This window comes from Humulus lupulus, chromosome 3, assembly GCF_963169125.1.
Source record: "Humulus lupulus chromosome 3, drHumLupu1.1, whole genome shotgun sequence".
In the NCBI taxonomy this organism is placed as follows: Eukaryota; Viridiplantae; Streptophyta; class Magnoliopsida; order Rosales; family Cannabaceae; genus Humulus; species Humulus lupulus.
Window position 1 is genome coordinate 126,713,653 of NC_084795.1, and position 19,401 is coordinate 126,733,053.

Sequence of the window (19,401 nt, forward strand, 5' to 3'; positions counted from 1 at the left end):
CTTCGGCTCCTATTCCCTAGCCTGTGGGCAGTCCTTTTTCAAATGATTGATACTCCCACAAGTAAAGAAGGCCCTGATCCTGCACTCTCCCTGATGTCGTCGTCTGCACCGAGGACACACTGGAAAACTCCTCCAGTTGTCACCTCTGCCCTAACGGTTGTTAAAAGCGCCCCACACCCTCCTATCAGAGCTAAGGGGAACAAAAGAATCTGGGGCCTTTCTCTTCTGTTCACTGGAACCACTACCCTGATTGGATCCAATAAAAGGAGGCACTGTCCTCCTAGTATCGCGCCTAACAGCGCTTTCTCTCCATATCTGATCCTCAGCCCCCTCATCTGTAAGGTCCTTGTTCACTACCTGGGCATATGTAGTAGTCTCTAGATCCAAAGCAATCGTAACATCACGGACGATCATAACATTCAACCCCCGCATGTGATTAGTACCCATGGCTTGCTGTAAGCTTCTCCAAAATCTTGACGTAAACACTGATCCTCTATCTGATACTATCGTCTTGGAGATTCCATGCAATCGTACAATCTCTTGGATGTAGATGTCTGCATATTGGTCTGCCGTATAAGAAGTCTTAACAGGCAGAAAATGAGCCGACTTGGTTAGTCTATCTATGACTATCCAAGCAGAATCATGCTGCTTATTTGTCTTTGGCAGACCCGTCACGAAGTCCATGGCTATATCGTCCCACTTTCACTCCGGTATGCTAAGCGGTTGCAATAATCCTGCAGGCCGCTAATGCTCCGCCTTCACTTGCTGGCATACCAGACACTTAGATACATACTCCGCTATGTCCTTCTTCATCCCTGGCCACCAATAGACTGCCTTGATGTCATGAGTCATCTTGGTAGACCCTGGATGAACCGAGTATGGGGTGCTGTGCGCTTCTTCTAGGATCGTCTTCTTAATACTTTGATCGTCTGGCACACATACCCGATCCTTATATCTCAATAAACCTTGACTGGATATTGAGAAATCTGTAGTCTTGCCTTCTCTGACTGCATCCATGTGCGTTGATAGCGAATCATCATGTCTCTGACCATTCCGTATGTCTTCTAGCAGATTCGATTGGATAGACAAGTTAGCCAGCTTGCCTACCACCACTTCTATTCCAGCACTGATAAGCTCTTGTTGCAGTGGCTTTTCTATTCCGGATAAGGCTGCTAAGTTCCCATAACTTTTTCGGCTAAGGGCATCGGCAACTACGTTTGCCTTCCCCGGGTGGTATAGGATTTTGCAGTCGTAAACCTTTACTAATTCCAACCACCGGCGCTGCCTCATGTTAAGCTCCTTCTGAGTAAAGAAGTATTTTAAACTTTTGTGGTCCGGGTATCATCAGCTCAAGGTAAAGGGAGAAGATATCCCTAAGACAGCCTTTAGGACTCGTTATGGACATTACGAGTTCTTGGTTATGTCTTTTGGTCTTACTAACGCGCCAGCCGTTGTAGAGTCCAAGAACTTTACTTAGCTAATTGTTTAGTAGTATTATAGTATGTTTAGTGTTATCATTGTTACTTTGGATTTTTGGTTCAGACCGGGAGTTATTTGGACACTCATAGTAGTACTTATAGATTTTCTAAGTTTAACCTATAGTTTAAGAATATTAAGTATAACCTAAGGTTTGATTAATGTGACTGATATTAAGGATTATATTATTATATTATAAGGTCTAGACATCAACCAATAGGATTTTAAGCACATGTTTTGAATGGTAATTAAGGATTAAGTATTTTTGAGGATTAAATTAAATAAGGGTAAAAGTTTGAATGTATAGGGTCAGTCAGCAGCTTTGAGCACGTTGAGGGCTTAGTCAAGGATGTTTACTCCATTCAAACTCAGCTAAAAATGTGTAAATTCGTGTTTAAATATTCAGCGTATGCTGATATATCGCAGCTATAGGGGGCGATATATCGCAGCACGTAGATACGGAAAACACGAATCGATGCACGGTCGCCTCGGGAACAAAGGTCCAGGCGATATATCGCCTATAGGGGGCGATATATCGCCTCCACCAGCATGAATTCAAATACTTTTGAATTCTTTTCCCTTCAGCCATTCAAACTCCTTAAACAGTCCAGCATCTTTTGAACGAGTCTTCAGCCTCTGCTGAACGATTATTCAAATGATTTTCACTTAAAAAGCCATTATTTTTATTCAAGTAAAATCAAGATATTTTCATTCCCAAACTCTATAAATAGGACTTAGTACCCAGCCATTATTCACCATTTGCTCTAAGTTCAGAGGCTGCTAGTGTTAAGTGAGTGTGAGAGTGTAAACACTTGGTTTGGGGAAAAACTATAAGCTTAAACATCATAAGCTTATCAAACACTTTGGGAAGTGAGTGCTATAGTATTTCGGTGGATGTTAGATTGGTCTTGCAATCTTTGAGGTAAACCCAAGACTCTAGTTCCTTTCTGTATTTTATGTTATTTCCTTTCTCAAAACCTTCTACTCAGTCCCCTAACCTTATTCTTATTTTGGTTAGGGAATCCAAGCTCTTAAGCATATAAGTCGGTAAGTATGTTTTTTTTATGGTTTAGTCTTTCCATCTCTTTCATTTCATCTCCTTTCTTAGACTCACTCTTTCTTATGGTTTTAGGAGTGTTCCAAAAGTCCCAACTCAGTCCATAATCCCGGTAACTTTGGTAAGGAAATAGGCTAGAATCAACATGTTATGTGATTATGTTATCTATATGTTTTATGTTATTAAAAGTGTTATGATATATGTGTATGTTTGTAGGCTTGGGCATATGACCCATATGACTAACAAGACCCCAAATGGGTTATGGGCATATGACCTACTTAGCTTGTAGGACCCCACTAATCCCATGGGCATATGCTTGTTTAGTCTATGGGACCCCAAGTAATAATGGCCATTATAATAAGTGTATGTTATATGTATTATGTTAAGTCTTTATGTTTTCTTATGAAATTATGTATGTGACTTTGTGTTAGATTTTCCTTACTGGGCATTAGGCTCACTCCTTTCTGTTTATGTGCAGGAAAATAAGTTTAGAGGCGGAAAGATTCGTGACGCTTGGAGAATGTGTATCGATGATGAATGGAGTCAAGGGGCCGAGCGTTATTCGATTCGAGGATGTAGTCTCCTTTTATGTTTTTATGGTTTTTATGTGTATTTTCCGCATTATTATGTAATGTCTTTTATCAATAAATTATGTTTTGTTTTAAAGACAATGGGATCCCAAAATCCTTTTTAGTATTCTGTTTATTTGTAAATAACTCTTATTTTTCAAGTTACTCAATAAATTATGGTATTTTCGTAAAAATGTAAGTTTTATGTATAGTTTCGATAATGGTCCAATTAGTCTAGATTAGTGGGTCATTACAGTCAATCTCTAGGAACCATAAACCTTGGCTCGCTCTGATACCAAGTTGTAACACCCTACCTCCTTAGAGTCTTTACTAAGTGAGTTTAAAACGTGCAATTAACTCGCTAATCGAGGTTTTAGGTTTAAAAGCGTAGCTAAACTGTAATAAAAGTCATACAATTCGAAAATCTAATTATTCATTGAAAATTATAAAGCATTAAACATTTGGAATCCCAAAATACTTTTTTGAAATATTTACAAGTCAAAAATATAATTAAAGTTGACTAAATGACAAAATTAGGTTTAATACAATCATCCCCCAAAAATACCCCTGGTCGTGGCAGCTAGGCAGGCCAAACATGTACACATCGCTTAACGCTCTCCGTACTCATGGTTGGTCGACTTTCCCCTTTCCCTTACCTGCACCATAGAGCACCTGCGAGCCAAAGCCCAGCAAGAAAACTCCACACAAGCAAATAACATATGCATACCTATCATTCAGCATATAACAAAACCGCCAACAAGCTAAACACATACGGCCATGTCGTCCCAGATGCTTTACCAGGCTCTGGTTTCACAGTCTACACCATGAGGTCTCATCCTGGTACCTCGCACTCCGCATGCTTAACGCTGCTCCCAGCCCTTTGCCGTACTCGGCCTTGCCGTTCCCAGCCCTCACCGTTCTCAGCCTTCGCCATTCCCGGCTCTTGCCGTTCATTCACATATATGCGCACATAGCATAATTAAACAAATACTTAAACACATATAAACATAATCAATGGGGTTATGCCCTGCAACGCAATCAAATAGGGTCGTGCCCTGCAACACAAACTATGGGGCCTCGCCCTGCTCTACGGGTATAACATTTTTCTTACCTGTGTCCCGAGCTTTCAAAGCATCGATATCCCAAGCACAGTCTCCTAGTCCGAGCCTCGTTAAAAACCTAGTCACAATGTATCAAAAACATCCATCCATCAAGTTCTATTCCACTAAATAACTTTGGGTCATAATTCTAGTCTCCGGTTCCTTGAATTCTATCAATTCAGGTGATAAAATCCATCATGAGCATTAACTTTTGGATTCCCGAGCCTAAAACCTCCTTGGAGTCCAAAAACACACTAAGTGTCGCAGCCCCAAGAACCCATGTCGCGGCCCGTCTCAACCAGAAACCCCAACCCCCAAAACAGGGCATGCGTGTCGCAGCCCAAGCCAGGGTGTGCCGCGCCCCGCCCTTCTTCCTGGCCTCCCATGTGTTCTAGAAGGCCGCGACTCAGGAAGAACAATGCCGCGGCCCAACCCTTCAAACCAAAAAGAATCCTCCATTTTCTTCACCAAATCCAAGCCAATTTACCCCAAAATCAACCCAATGTTTCAAGTCAATCATCAGAAAAGCTCTACTATAGTTTCAGCAGCAAAACCTAACAAGAAGCTAGCCTTAAACCTCATCATATCCCAATTCCAATCTCCCACTTCAAAGCCTCAAGGAAACTAGAAACCCATCCAATAACCACAGAATTAAATAACTAAAATCATAGTTTAAAGCTTACCTTAGCCTCTGCTTGAATCCACAAGTTGAAACTGAGCTAATCCCCAAGTTTAGAGCTCCAATTCCTAGCTTAATATTCAAAGTTTCCCCTTGGTATGGTTTAGAGAAAATGATAGAGAAAGAGAAGTGTTTGGGTCGGTTTCTAGTTTTCTAAACATATCCTTAGTTTTGTTTTACTTAACTTAGGTCCCTAAGGTTATCTCAAAGGCTCGGGGTACCAAAAACGTCCCCGAGGGAAAAGTGGTAAATTTCCCCGATATTCCCTCCTAAACGTTCTAACTTCAAATATATCTCCAAATATTTATTTTCATAACCCAATAACCCCATAAAACATCTAATACCCGAAATACCCCTCGACTCTCCCCGAGTCGGGTATTCGACCCCGTTGTGACTTTCTAGCTAAAGCGCTCCCTAGGACTGTTTCGGATCGTGCAACACGAATATATCACAATATTCACAATTATTACATTTATGCCCTCAACTGGCTAAAATTACAAATACGCTCCTAATAACCAAACGGGGCCCACATGCATATTTAATCCACCTAAACATGCATTTCTAATCACATACTCATCAAATTCACACATTAACATAACAAATCACTCATTGCCCTCCAAGCACGCTAATCAAGGCTCAAAGCCTAATTAGCAAATTCAGGACGCTACACCAAGTTTTAGAAAAGCTTAGATTGGAAAAGATTTTAAACCAAAACCCTAGTGTTTTCTCTCTAAAATAACTTAGCAGCTTGGAGGCTCTGAAGAATGCTTGAATGGTGAATGAAATGGATGAGTACTACGTTCTATTTATAGATTTCAAGTAGTGAAACTAACCCCTTTTAAAAAGAATAAATAATGGAATATTAATTGAACAAATTTGAATTATATGTTCAATATATACCCAGAACTCAGTCAAAAATGTTCAGGAGAAAATCTAAGTTGTTGAGGCTATTTCAAATTTGGATTCCACAAAGTTTCAAAATATGTGTGTGGAGCTGATATATCACCCCCCCCCCCCCCATAGGCGAAATATTGCCTCCCCCATATTCCTGAGCCTCCGTGGTTTCGTTCGTGCGAAGTCGTCGTGTTTTTCGTATCATCCATAGGCGATGTATCAGCTCCTATAGCTACGATATATCGGCATACGCTGATATTTTAAACACGTTTTTGCACATTTTCAACACACTTAAAGTTTGGTAAAAAAACTTTGACTGAGTAAAATGTGATCCTAATAGCTGCTAGAACGTTCTAGACCTTCTAGATCTATCTTTTATTAATTTATTTATCTAAAATCCTTAAATAACATGCATGTGACAAGTGTCACATTCTTAATAATTCTATCTAAACCTTAGGTTATAATAAATAATAATTCTAGGACCAGCTATATTAATCAAACCTTATGTTAAAATTAATATTTCTAAACTATAGGTTAAACTTATAAAATCCATAACTATTTCTATGAGTTTCCAACTAAATCCCGGCTTGAACCAATAATCGCTAAAACTAAAATACTACAAGCTACTACTACTACTACTATCTAGCTTGTTTACCGAGTTTTTCGGAAACGAATAACTAACAGAATAATAAAAAGATAAGAACTGTAGAAATACTGAAATGTAACTAAACAAACAGTGTTTTTACGTGGTTCAGGCGTTAACAAGCCCTAGTCCACGAGTCGATGTTATTATACTTGGAAAAGATTACAGTAAGATGGCTGGTGCATAAGAACTTCACACACTCACAATGTTTCTCTCGGGTTCTCTTGAAGAAGATGAAGCTAGAGAGATTTTAGTAGAGTTTTTGCTATCTGATTCGTTCGTCCCTCTTCTTGTAAAATGAAGGGGTCTTTATAGCTAGGGTTTTGGATTAGGGTTTTTCTCTACGTACCTGAGTCTTAATTACACCAGCCATAAATAGGGATACAATTACTGTAGTAGCATGGCTACAAGACTCTATGTGGGTATATTTACGTGAAAGTATGGGGAACACACAAAGTCAGCCGTCTTTTCCAAGTTGTCAGCGGAACAGTAGGCGAAAAGGTACCCTTAGGCGTGCTGGGATGTGTGCGGCTTTGACCTGACGGGCGTGTCAGGCGGGATCCTGTGTCAGGCGGATATCATTCCAAATATGCCTCCTCCAGGACTCGACCGTTTGGCTTTGTTCCGTGCGAGGCACGGAACTGCTTCCGCGGAGACCACTCGAAGAGCTTCTCCTGGAAGGAGCTTCCCCGAAGGATACCCCTTCGGGAGTCCGGGAGAGTTGACGAGTTTCCGTATTGTGTTTGCTTGGAAGAGTAATCCGGACACTAAACGGGAGAGGCGAAGCCTTTCTGTATATCCGCGAGCTCTGGTCACCTACCGTGAAAGACATCGATAATTCTGCTTCCCCGAGGTCATCAATCTAAACGCTATCCGGAAATCTGGATAACATTTACCCCCCAAGGTCACGGAGCTTTGAGAGATCCGGGAGCTTGTACAATCGGTTTCTTAGATTAGGCGAGGGGGCACCTTCTGTGTTCCCGGAAGGGTTCCTTTTTCCCGCCTGAGTGTTAGTATGAAAAAGAAAGGGAATTTCTTCTGTTTGAGATCAAGTACTCAAGTGCGGCAAGGACCACGTGTCATTCTGGGAATGGTTCTGCGACCAAGACGTGTGCGTGAGGCGACTGGTTGAGTATGCGTGCGTCAGTCATCTAACTAATGATTTGACGGTTTTTAATGGTACTCCGGGCCCGAGGTGGTGTAATGATGGGAAATAAATACTTTATTCCCATCCGAGGAGTCATAAATAGGATCGTCGCTTCCTCTCCAGCCGTTGGATCTGATGCACACGGAATGGGAAGATCGGGACCGTCCACTTGAGGAATTCGAAACGGCCTCTTCCCTGCTATAAAAACGAGGGAAAGGACCTTTCTTCCTCTTTACGCTTTCAGATTCTCCATCTTTAGGATTTTCAGATTTCCAAACCTTCGAACTCTCAGGCTTCCCAGCTTACGTTCCCCCGAACTTGCCATTTCTTTTGGTAAGTATCTGGAAACTTTTCTTTTTGATTTGGCAGTGGGTTTATTCCCCGAAGTTCCTGGTTTGAATCGCCGTTCGTCTTTGCAGCTTTTACTTCTCGCGATCGCGCTGTGCAGTGATCCAGTTACTCCTTCAACCTCCAACTACCCGAATATCAGTAAGTATTTCTATTTTGCTCTTTCCTCCCAAACCTTAGGTTGTTGGTAGTTGTTAGAGTAGAGGTTTCTGCCATTATTTCTTATGTGCATTTGTGAATAGGGCTTTGGTAGGCATGTGATTGATTGTGAGTCGATAAGTAGCCTTTTCTGCATGTTTTGGCGATTTGCGTTTGGAAAGTCGTCCCTTGTTTTGCTGTTTTAGGGCATAAGCATGAACGCCTTTAGGGTGTCTTTCTCTGGAAAAACACTTCTTTTGGTGGGCTTAGGCTCGGGGTCTGAGTCTGGTTCCTTGCTGTCCTTCGGGTGGCATGGTGCCAATCCCTCGGTAAGCTCGGTGGGAGCCTCTCCAAGCAGTTTTCGAGGAGGGTCTCCCCGACGCCTTTGATACCACTAGGGTATGACAAGGGTGCTGACTGCTTAGAGTGTTTTCTTCTTTCTTTTCTTTTGTCCAGTGACGAACATCTCGAAGGAACAACTCCTTGCTGCGGGGGAGGCTGATTCTGCCCAAGAGAAGGGCTCTCCTGTCGCTGGTGGAAAGGGGAAAGGAAAGGCGAAAGCGGTCGCGGCTAGCCCACCAACCTCCAATAGTTCCATCTGGGAGATGGACCAAAAACCGAACCTTTTCAGGAATTATGGCATGCTGGAGCTGTATTCCTCTGAGGCAGGCCTGAAGAACATCCCAGGTCTGATGTGGCACCGTCTGTCGGTGCTGGGCGAGTCAGCTAGCCAGAGCCACGAGGGCTTTGGTGCCTGGAGTTGGGCACACATAGTGTGCGGAGCGCACTTGCCCCTAAGGAGTTACTTCGCCAATTTCTGTGTGAAGGCGGGGATTGCCCCCTTCCAGTTAATTCCTCCCAGCTACAAGCTCTTAGCGGGGTGGTTCATCTTTTGCAAGTCCCGGAGACTGGAAGCTCCTACCCCGGAGGAGGTGCTGTACTTTTATGGGTTGAAGTCTCAGCCTATGAGGGGTCACTCAGACAAGGTGGGGTTTTACAGGCTAGAAAGGCACCCGGATGTGATGTGCCCCACTTGTCATACCGCGAGGGTTCCAGACCTCCGGGAATACTGGTTCCTGACGACTGGCTTCCCGCTGAAGAGGGTGCCAGCTCTATCTTTGGATTTCAAAATCCCTGGTAAGTGTTTCCTCTTTTCCTTTTCAACTTTGTTTCTTTGTGTTTGATTTGCCTTTTGGGAGGATCTCTAACGCTTGTATTTGATTTTTGCAGAAGTCGTTCCGCGGACACCTCGCTGCGCGGAGATGATAAAGAGGTCCAAGTTCTACGAAGGGCTTTCCGAGGAAGAGTTGAGAGTGGAGGGACTTGTGACCTCCGAATCGTTGAGGGAGTATGGGTTACTCGCCTCCTTCCAAAATATCGAGCCAGTAAGTGGTAGGGGGCAGACTCAGGTGTCGGCTGACATCCAGGAGCAGATTGCCCTGGAGCTGTCTAAGGTGATCACCCAAGCCGCTCGGGACGAAAATACTCTATCTCCTAGTTGGGCGGAGAGGTTCCCCGACCCCCAGCCGGAGGGAGAGGAGATCGAGGCTCGCCACGCCGCGGCTTACCCTAACGAAGGGGCTCCGGGGGCTAGTTCCTCCGGGAGAGGTAAGACTAGTTTTCGATTGATCCACACCCCCAGCCTGTCTGAAGTTTCCCAAACCTCTCAGATGGGGTTTGATCCTCGTTTCCTTAGGCTAGATCCGCGTAGGATACCTTTCGACAGGTACTGTGATAGGGTAGATGAGCTCCTCTGGTGTCTGAGTGATGGTAGTCTGCCAGAAGGTGTCATCATGGTTGACCCTTCTTCTCTCAGCATGTTCTTCCCGGACTTCAAGGAGTACGGGAGCTTCCTGGAGCAGGAAGCGATGTTTTGTTTTGCTCGGGGAAGGCCATCCACGTTTCTCGTGCATGGTCGTCCCTTTCAAACTTTTCTTTTTCTTGTTTCTTGTTCCCTGCTGGCGGGCTTGCTTGTACTTTTATGTTGCTGATTGTCTTGTCTTCCGCTTATCTTCTTTCTCATTTCTTGTTGGTTCGTTAACCTTGCTTTGTACGTTTCTTGCAGAGTATCCCGAAGCCAAGATGTTGGGGAGGGTTACTTTGCTTATTAAGAAGGCTGCCACCAGCCAAGACCCGCCCACGGGGAAAGGACGGAAGACCAAGGCTGGTAGGGGAGGTAAGGCTGCCTCCCCCAAGAAGACAAGTGGCGAGGCGCAAGCGTCTCCGAGGGTAGAGAAGTCCCCTGCTGAAGGGCCTTCCGAGACTATGATGGTCTCGAGTAGCAGTAGCGACGGGGAAGGGCTTGTGTTCCCCGTGAGGACAACTGGGGTGAGCAAGCGTCCCGGAGGAGATGCTGAGGGTGCTAAGAACAAACGCCTTAGACACTCGTCTCCCGGTCGAAGGCAACAACAACAGCAACGACAGCAATCACAACTACAACAACAGCAGCAACAGGAACAAGAGAGACAATCACCAACGCCGCAGCAGCAGCAAGGGCAATTACTTCTGCCACCGCAGCAGCAAAAGCAACAGACCGGGGCCTTAATACCCCGGCTGCCTCCTCCTCCAGCCCAACGGGGGTCCACCCTTCCGGGGTCTCCGTCTTCTCAGACAACCAATCTTCCCCTGCCTGGCCTGAAGTTCCACTTTCCGCGGAAGCCGACCAGTTTTCCCGCTGCCCTCCTGGAGGGTGTAAGACGGGCCGATAGTTTTTTGAAGAGGCGGCTAGAGGCGGAGAAGGCCGTTACTCAGGGAAGGGCAGATAACTTGTCTGCCGTGAAGAGGGCTGAGCTGGCCGAGGGGGTGAGATCTCCTCACCCGGCCGGAGCGGTTCTGGATGGTCCAGCCTTGGAGAAGAGGCTGGTGCCTAGGCTCGGACGTGCATTGGCGCCGTTCGGAGCTGAGATGATGGAGGACATGGCCCTGAGCTTATGCGAGCTCAATTCTGAGAAATGGGCCATCAGCAGCAGCAAGGATCCGCTGTTGCTGACACACGCTGTGAAGCAGCAACTGTCCGGGGTAAGCCGTCAGTTGTTATTATTTTTTTTTTTTTTTTTTTTTTTTTTTTTTTTTTTTTTTGGGACCATCTGTCTTTTGGTCCTGCTTTAGCTCATTCTGTTGTCTTTCCTTGCAGGCCTCTATGATCGCGGAACGTTCGTTCCGGGAGGTTGGTGCAGCTCTGGTTCAGCTGGAGGAGAGCCAACTGGCTCGCCAGGCCTTGGAAGCGGAGAAACAGAAACTGACCCAACAGGCCTTGGGGGCTTCGGAGAAGATTGATCAGGCCCGGCGCACGGCTGAAGAAGAGGCGGAGAAGAAATATCTTGCCAAATATCAAGAGTACCGGGCCAAAGCAGAGAATGAGTTTAGACAGCGGTCGGATGGGATTAAGACCGAAAACTCCAAGCTCCGGGAAGAGCTGTCCCAAGCCAAGGTGGAGAAAGATACCCTGGAAGCCCGCTTGCAATCAAAGAACGATCTCCTCCTTAAGCGGCAAGAGGAATATTCCACTCTTCAGAGTAAGCTGCACGACGAGGAGCAACTCCATAAGAGGAGCAGGGATCTCGTGTCTATGCTTCAGTTGGGGCTCGCCGAGAAGGATAAAGAGATCGGGGCTTTGCAATTCACTGCCAGGGGGCATGTGACCGAGAAGCAATCCGTGCTGAACCAAAATAGGGAGCAGCGCAAGGCGATTGATTCTCTTAAGGGGGAGCGGGATGCCTCCAAGGCCGAAATGGAAAAATTGAGGGCCCAACTAACTGCCGCGGAAGCACAGCTGGCAACCTCCGAGGCGGAGCGGTTGAAGGAGAAGGAGGATGCTGAGGTGATACTGAACAGGACTATTAATATATCGCATGTGGTCCTCATGCATCAACTCTGGAAAGTGAACCCGGAGGTGTTAGGCTATCTGGGAGATGATGCCGAAGCCATGAGGGAGAAGCTACTCGTGTGGGATCAGGGCCCAGAGGCGTACGTCCAAACTTATAACATTGACGATCGTGCTGAAGCTCCTGAGGCGGGAGATCCCGGAGAGGCGGGGACCTCTGAACCTTCTCATGACCAAATTCCTCCTTCCAATGAGCCGACTCCGTCAGCCTCAGCTGAAACAGATGCCCCCGAAGCTGCGGTCGTGGACGCTGTAGTTACCCCCAATGCTTGAAGGGGTTTTATCTTTAATTGTTTTTCATTTTGAGTCTTTCATTGCGGACAATTTTGCCATAATCATAGCATTCTCCTTTCTTTTTCTGCCGAGTTCTTTATTTATCTTTGCGCTTAGGGTAGACATTTATACGGTAGAAACTGTTGTAGGGGCGTATGGGGTTTTGGTTCCAACGGCCAAGACTTATGCACTTCCCAGTTGAAGCTTTAACGGATGATGTCTTTCCCCACGTAGTTTCTAGGTTACGAAGGTTTTCTGGTTCCAACGGCCAGGCTCCTTTCACCGTACTTTATCTTTCCTGAGGCAAATAGCCAATCCCGGGACTTGTAGTTATACTGTTCGCTGGGATTGCTAAGGTGAGTCGTTCCATTGTTTGGAACGGGAGTTCTTTTGGTGAGCGTCGCTAGACTTAAGGTTAGATCTTTGCGAAGCAAAACTAACTGTTGTTGCGAACCTCATTGTGGCTGACTTCAGGGACCTGGCATGGAGCCCTGCGAGGCAAGGCTTATTGCTGTTGGGGAAATCGCCACGCCCACCAGGTGTGATCCTGGAGCAGGGGCTTTGCGAAGCAAAGCCGGCTGTGAGTGGGGGGATCAAGCATGTCTGCTTCTGGAGCTGAAACTTGCAATGGCCATGGAGCTTGCCATGCATTATTTTGTGAGATCCGGAGTTGGAGCCTGCGAAGCAAGGCTTACAACGGTCGCGGATCTTGCCATCTTTCGCCTCGCTGGACCCGGAGCTGGAGCTTGCGAAGCAACGCTCTACAGCGCTCGCGGATCTTGCCAACTTTCGCCTTGCGGGACCCGGAGCTGGAGCTTGCAAAGCAAAGCTCTACAGCGCTCGCGGATCTTGCCATCTTTCGCCTTGCGGGATCCGGAGCTGGAGCTTGCGAAGCAAAGCTCTACAGCGCTCGCGGATCTTGCCATCTTTCTCCTTGCGGGACCCAGAGCTGGAGCTTGCGAAGCAAAGCTCTACAGCGCTCGCGGATCTTGCCATCTTTCGCCTTGCGGGATCCGGAGCTGGAGCTTTGCGAAGCAAAGCTCTACAGCGCTCGCGGAGAATTCTGCAAAGGACTTGTCAGGGAGTTGGGGGTGTTTTGGCGTAGCTCTATGAACGTGCCTCAACCCCCAGTCCCGTCCATCGCTGGGCTACACAGGAGATAATACTTATGATACATAATGGCAGGCATTTCCATGGCAATTTTCACATAAGCACATATGACACGTAATGCAAGCATGTTCATGGCAACAAATAAACCTAAGCTCAACAATTTAAACATTTCAAACAATTTAAAAATTTCAAACACAATGCTAGCACATAAGTGGTGTTCTGTGTACGTTTTGTTCAAGGGGCGTGTGGTTATGCCTTAGCCATGTATACCCCCCAAGTGAGCGTGGGGTCCGGACGTCTCCGGACCGCGTGGTCACTTGTTAAAACGCAGCTTTGAACACAGGGATAAAAAGTGCAGTAAAAGCGGAGTGAATCTCTCCGTGTTTCATTGAATTAGCCTGCTAGGCGTGAGTTTTACAACAGGGAGGATTATTTCCACATTTTTCACTTTTGTTATTTTCACCAAGGACTTCCGACTGGATGGTCCGGGGCCTACTGGTAGTAACGGCGGAGGTGCTCCGCGTTCCAGGCGCGCGGGACTTTAGATCCGTCGAGTCTCTTTAAGTGATACGTCCCATGGCCCACTTTTTCTTGGACTTCGTAGGGGCCTTCCCAGTTGGGTCCGAGGACTCCTACTCCCGGGTCCTGCGTAGCAGGAAATACTCTCCGTAGGACAAGATCTCCAACTTCGAATGTACGGCTCTGGACTCTCATGTTAAAGTGTCGGGCTATCTTGCCTTGGTACATTGTTAGTTGGACCTGCGACTGCTCCCGGAGCTCCTCGATCATGTCCAAGGACTCCTGGAGGAGGGCATGGTTCCGGGTAGGATCGTAGGTGTCTTGCCTGTGAGAGGGGATCATAGCTTCTACTGGGATGACGGCCTCGCAACCGAAGGTCATCGAATAAGGCGTGTGCCCCGTCGAAGTTCTCTCTGTTGTGCGATAGGCCCAAAGTACTCGCGGAAGTTCTTCCGGCCAGTGAGCCTTGCAGGCTTGGAGTTTTTTCTTCAACGTGGTCTTTAATATTTTGTTTACAGCTTCCACTTGCCCATTAGCCTGGGGTCTGGCGACTGCGGAAAAGCTTTTGATAATTCCATGCGAAGCACAGAAGTTCGTGAAGTGTTCACTGTCAAACTGCCTTCCGTTGTCGGACACAATTTTCCGTGGAAGCCCAAAACGACACACTATATTCCTGATGACAAAATCCAGTGCTTTTTTTGATGTGACCGTGTTCATAGGTTCAGCTTCAGCCCATTTGGTGAAGTAGTCTACCGCGACTATGGCGTACTTCACTCCACCTTTTCCAGTTGGGAGGGAACCTACTAGGTCAATGCCCCAAACGGCGAACGGCCAGGGGCTGGTCATTAGGGTAATTTCTGTAGGCGGCGCTCGCGGAACCTTGGCGTATCTCTGGCACTGCTCACATTTCCTGACATAATCCACACAATCCTTCTTCATGGTGGGCCAGAAGTATCCTTGTCGAAGGATCTTTTTGGAGAGGCTCAGCCCGGAGGTATGATCGCCACAGAAGCCTCCGTGAATCTCATGGATGATGGTGCTGACTTCGGTTCCGGCAACACACCTAAGGAAGGGTATGGACAACCCCCTGCGGTAAAGCTTTCCATCCATAACCACGTATCGGGGAGCTTGATATTGGAGCTTCCTTGCGTCAGCTTTATCAGTGGGGAGCTCTCCGGTGGTGAGAAATCTGAGGATGGGTCCTATCCAGGAGTGGGAATGGTCGATGATGGCGTTTATCCTTCGTGTCTCAGTACTGGGGGCTTCTAAGTGCCCGATGGGGACTAAGCCATACTGTTCAATCTCCGGGTCCGTTGCAAGCTTGGCCAGCGTGTCCGCGAGTGAGTTCTGGTCCCGGGGGACCTGGCGGATTTGGTAGCCTTTGAAATGCTGCAGTAGGTCGCGGGAGAGAGACACGTAGGCAGCCATCCTTTCGCCTTTCGTCTGGTATTCCCCGGATATTTGGTTTACCACAAGTAGGGAGTCGCTGTACACTTCGATTTTTTGGGCTCCGACTTCTCTGGCCAGTCGTAACCCAGCTAACATGGCTTCGTGTTCTGCCTCGTTGTTGGATGCTGGGAATGCGAAACGGATGGCGCTCTGGAGCTGATGCCCTTGGGGAGATATTAGGATAACCCCCGCTCCAGCTCCTTTTTCATTTGAGGCTCCGTCTACGTAGACCTTCCAGGTGGGAAGTTCCGGGACAGGATCTTCTGGGAGGTCATTCATTCCCGAGCACTCCACAATAAAGTCCGCGAGAGCTTGACCTTTTATGGAAACACGCGGTTGGTAGTGGACGTCGAACTGGCTTAGTTCCATGGCCCACTTAAGCAATCTGCCAGAAGACTCGGGCTTCTGCAGGACTTGTCGGAGAGGGTGGTTGGTGAGTACTTTGATGGTGTGCGCCTGGAAATATGGCCTCAGCTTCCGTGAAGCGATCAGCAAGCAGAGGGAGAGTTTCTCGATGATCGAATATCTGGACTCGGCGTCCAATAACCTCTTGCTTACGTAATACACAGGGAGCTGGAGACGGCCATCTTCCCGGACGAGAGCGGCACTTACTGCGTGCTCAGTCACAGCTAGGTATAAGAACAACGCCTCTCCTTCGACCGGCTTGGACAGAATGGGGGCTCGGGTTAAATGTTCTTTGAGGTGTTGGAAGGCCGCTTCGCATTCGGGGGTCCACTCGAACTTTTTGTTCCCTCGCATTCGGGGGTATACTTGTCGGTGGCCTTGGATACGAAGCGACTGAGAGCAGCTATCCTTCCGGTAACGCTCTGGACATCCTTATGCTTCCGGGGGGAAGGCATATCTATGAACGCCTTTATTTTTTCAGGGTTGGCTTCCACGCCGCGGGAGCTGACAATAAAACCGAGGAACTTCCCAGACGAGACCCCGAAAGTACATTTCTTTGGATTTAGTTTCATCCCGTACTTTCGGATCACGGCGAAAGCTTCCTCAAGGTCGTTACTGTGGTCCCCGGAGGTCTTGGACTTTACCAACATGTCGTCCACGTACACCTCCATGTTCCTCCCCAGTTGGTCCTTGAACATTCTGTTTACCAGACGCTGGTAAGTCGCCCCAGCATTCTTCAAACCGAAAGGCATGACCACGTAACAGTAGACACCCTTATCCGTGAGGAAGCTGGTGTGTTCCTGGTCCGCGACATGCATCTTGATCTGGTTGTATCCGGAGTACGCATCCATGAAGGATAAGAGTTCGTACCCGGAAGTAGCGTCCACCATCTGATCGATTCGCGGGAGAGGGAAACAATCTTTCGGGCAGGCCCTGTTTAGGTCCGTGAAGTCAATGCACATTCTCCAGGACCCATCGGGTTTCGGGACCAGAACTGGGTTGGCCAACCACACGGGATAGTGCGACTCCTGGAGAAAGCCTATGGACATCAATTTGTCCACTTCAGCTTTGACGGCTTCGGCTCTCACTGGGTCCAGCGGCCTCCTCTTTTGGCGAATTGGAGTTGCAGCTGGGTCTATGTTGAGTGCGTGGCACGCAACATTGGGATTAATCCCCGTCATATCAGCGTGGCACCATGCCAGGATATCCTGATTATCCTTCACAGTGGCCACGATCTTATCTCGAACGGCCGACGGCAGGTTTTTCCCCACCTGAATGACCTTGGTGGGTTCTCCCGGATTGAGGATCACCTCTTCGACTTCCTCCATCGGCTCTATTGCTTTCTCGATTCCCACTCTTGGGTCGAGTTCGTCAAAGTATGCCTCCTGAGCATCCCTAGTTTCTGGCAATACTTCCGCCAAAGGAATGGCAGCAAACGTCTCTCGGACCGTGTAGACGGCTCGGACGGAGACGTTATAACAGCTCCGTGCACTTCTTTGGTCTCCTCGGAGGGTGCCAATACGCCCATCGTCGCATGGAAACTTCAAACATAAGTGGCGTATCGAGGTTATGGCCCCACAATCGATCAGGACTGGTCGGCCTAAGATGGCATTATAAGCCGTGGGGCAGTCGACCACCACGAATGTGCTATGCTTGAAGGCACAAGCGTCGCTTTCTCCTCTGAGGGTGACTGGAAGTTGAATTTTGCCTAATGGCATGAGTGCGTCCCCATTGAAACCTTGAAGCTGGATGGGGCATGGGGCCAGGTCCGTCTCGGTCAATCCGATCGCGTGGAAGGCCGCTTTGAAGAGGATGTTCACGGAGCTTCCGTTATCGATCAAGATCCGTGAGACCTTCTTATTGGCAATCTGGGCTTCCACTACGAGGGGATCGTTGTGGGGGAAGTGCACATGTCGAGCATCGTCCTCCGTGAAGGTGATGGGAAGATCCATCATTCGGGGACGTTGAGCAGGTGATTGGACCAAAGCGCACATCTCCTCGGCGTGCTCTAACTCCTTCAAGTACCTCTTCTGGGAGTTGCGGGTACTTCCGGCAAGGTGTGGTCCTCCGGAAATGGTGGCGACGTGTCCGTCAACGGGTGGCGGAGCAAGGCCGGGCGGATATGGGTTGCCTGGTCCTGGAGCCAACAAGGCAATGGGCGCCGGAGCGGGTGGAGCAGGAAGTGCTGGGAACTGAGACCCGGGAGCTTGGGGGTGACCGGCTCCAGGAGCGCTAGCGGCCCCCCTCTGTCCCGGGGAATATGCAGCTCCGTGAACTACCCCCTGTCCGGGATAGATAATGGGTATCCTCACCCACTGACCGAGGTGTCCCGCTCTTGCCAGGGACTCGATCTCATCCTTCAGCTGAAGGCACTCATTCGTGGTGTGCCCCACGTCTCCGTGAAACTCACACCTCTTATTGGAGTCTCGCGGACGCCTTCCTCCGTGAGACACTTTCGGGGGCTTCCTGTAGTTGACCATATTACAGGTCGCCCGATAGACATTCTCTCGCGAGTCTATCAAACTGGTATATTCCGTGAACTTGGGCTCATAGTCCTTTCGGGGTTTCTTTGAATGGTCTCCCCGGTTGGAGTTTCTTCCGCTTTGTTTGCTCCGCGATTGGCTCAAATTTCGTTCTGGGGCTTCCGCTTGCGGCTGCGGCATGCCAGGAGCGATACTACATCCGGTTTGTACTGCTCCGTACCCAGAGAAATGGGTTTGACTCGGCGTCTGAGCAGACGCGGAAGGCCCATACACACTTGGAGTGAATCGGGCTCCTGGAAACGTGAGGGCTGGTGCGGGAGCTTGCGAAGCAAAGCTCGGCGCAGTCACGGAAGGGGTTGGAGCCGGGGCAACTCCAAAGGCCTGCTGGTAGGCATCCTCAAGGTTGATGATTCCCTGAGCTTTTGACATGAATTCGGACAGTGTTTCTGCCCGTCTCCTTTGCATTTCCCCCCATAGCAGGGAGCCGACAGTAAGGCCCGATTGAAGGGCGATCAGCTTCATGTCATCGCTGACCTTGGTTTTTGCAGCAGCTTCCATCATTCTCTGAATGAAAGCTTTGAGGTTCTCAGTGGGTTGCTGCTTGATGTTGGTTAAGGAACCAACCTCCATGTCGTGGTCGCGGGCAGCAATAAACTGCCTCCTAAACACGGACTGTAGCTCCTTCCAACCGTGGATTGATCCGGGAGCTAATCTTTTCCACCAGTCCTCCGCGGACTTGGTAAGGGTGAGTGAGAAGCACATGCATTTGGCGTCCTCACTGACACGCGCCACTTGCATCATTTTATTGTATTTAGCTAGGTGGGTACGCGGGTCTGTCCTCCCATCATATAATTCTATGTGAGGCATTTTGAAGTTATCCGGGAGGGACGTTTCCGCGATCCTCCTAATACATGGTTCCGGGTCTTCCTCCTCAGAATCTGACAGGGCCCCACTTTGCTTCCGGACCAGCTTGGTCAAGGCAGCAATCTGTTCCTCGAGCCTCTTCGTATCACTTTCCGGGAGGTCACGTCCCCGGAGCTTGTCATTAATATGATTTCGGAGGTCATCTCCGCGAGGCCGGGCCTTTTCCCCTTTGGCCTTTTCATACTTGGCCTTCAACCTTCTTCTTAGGTCCACCGTGGACCAGCTATCTTCGGAGTGCGAGTTCGCAGCCCGACCGTCCTGATTGACGGAATCACTGGGGCGGTTGTTCCTTCCCCTAGGCCTG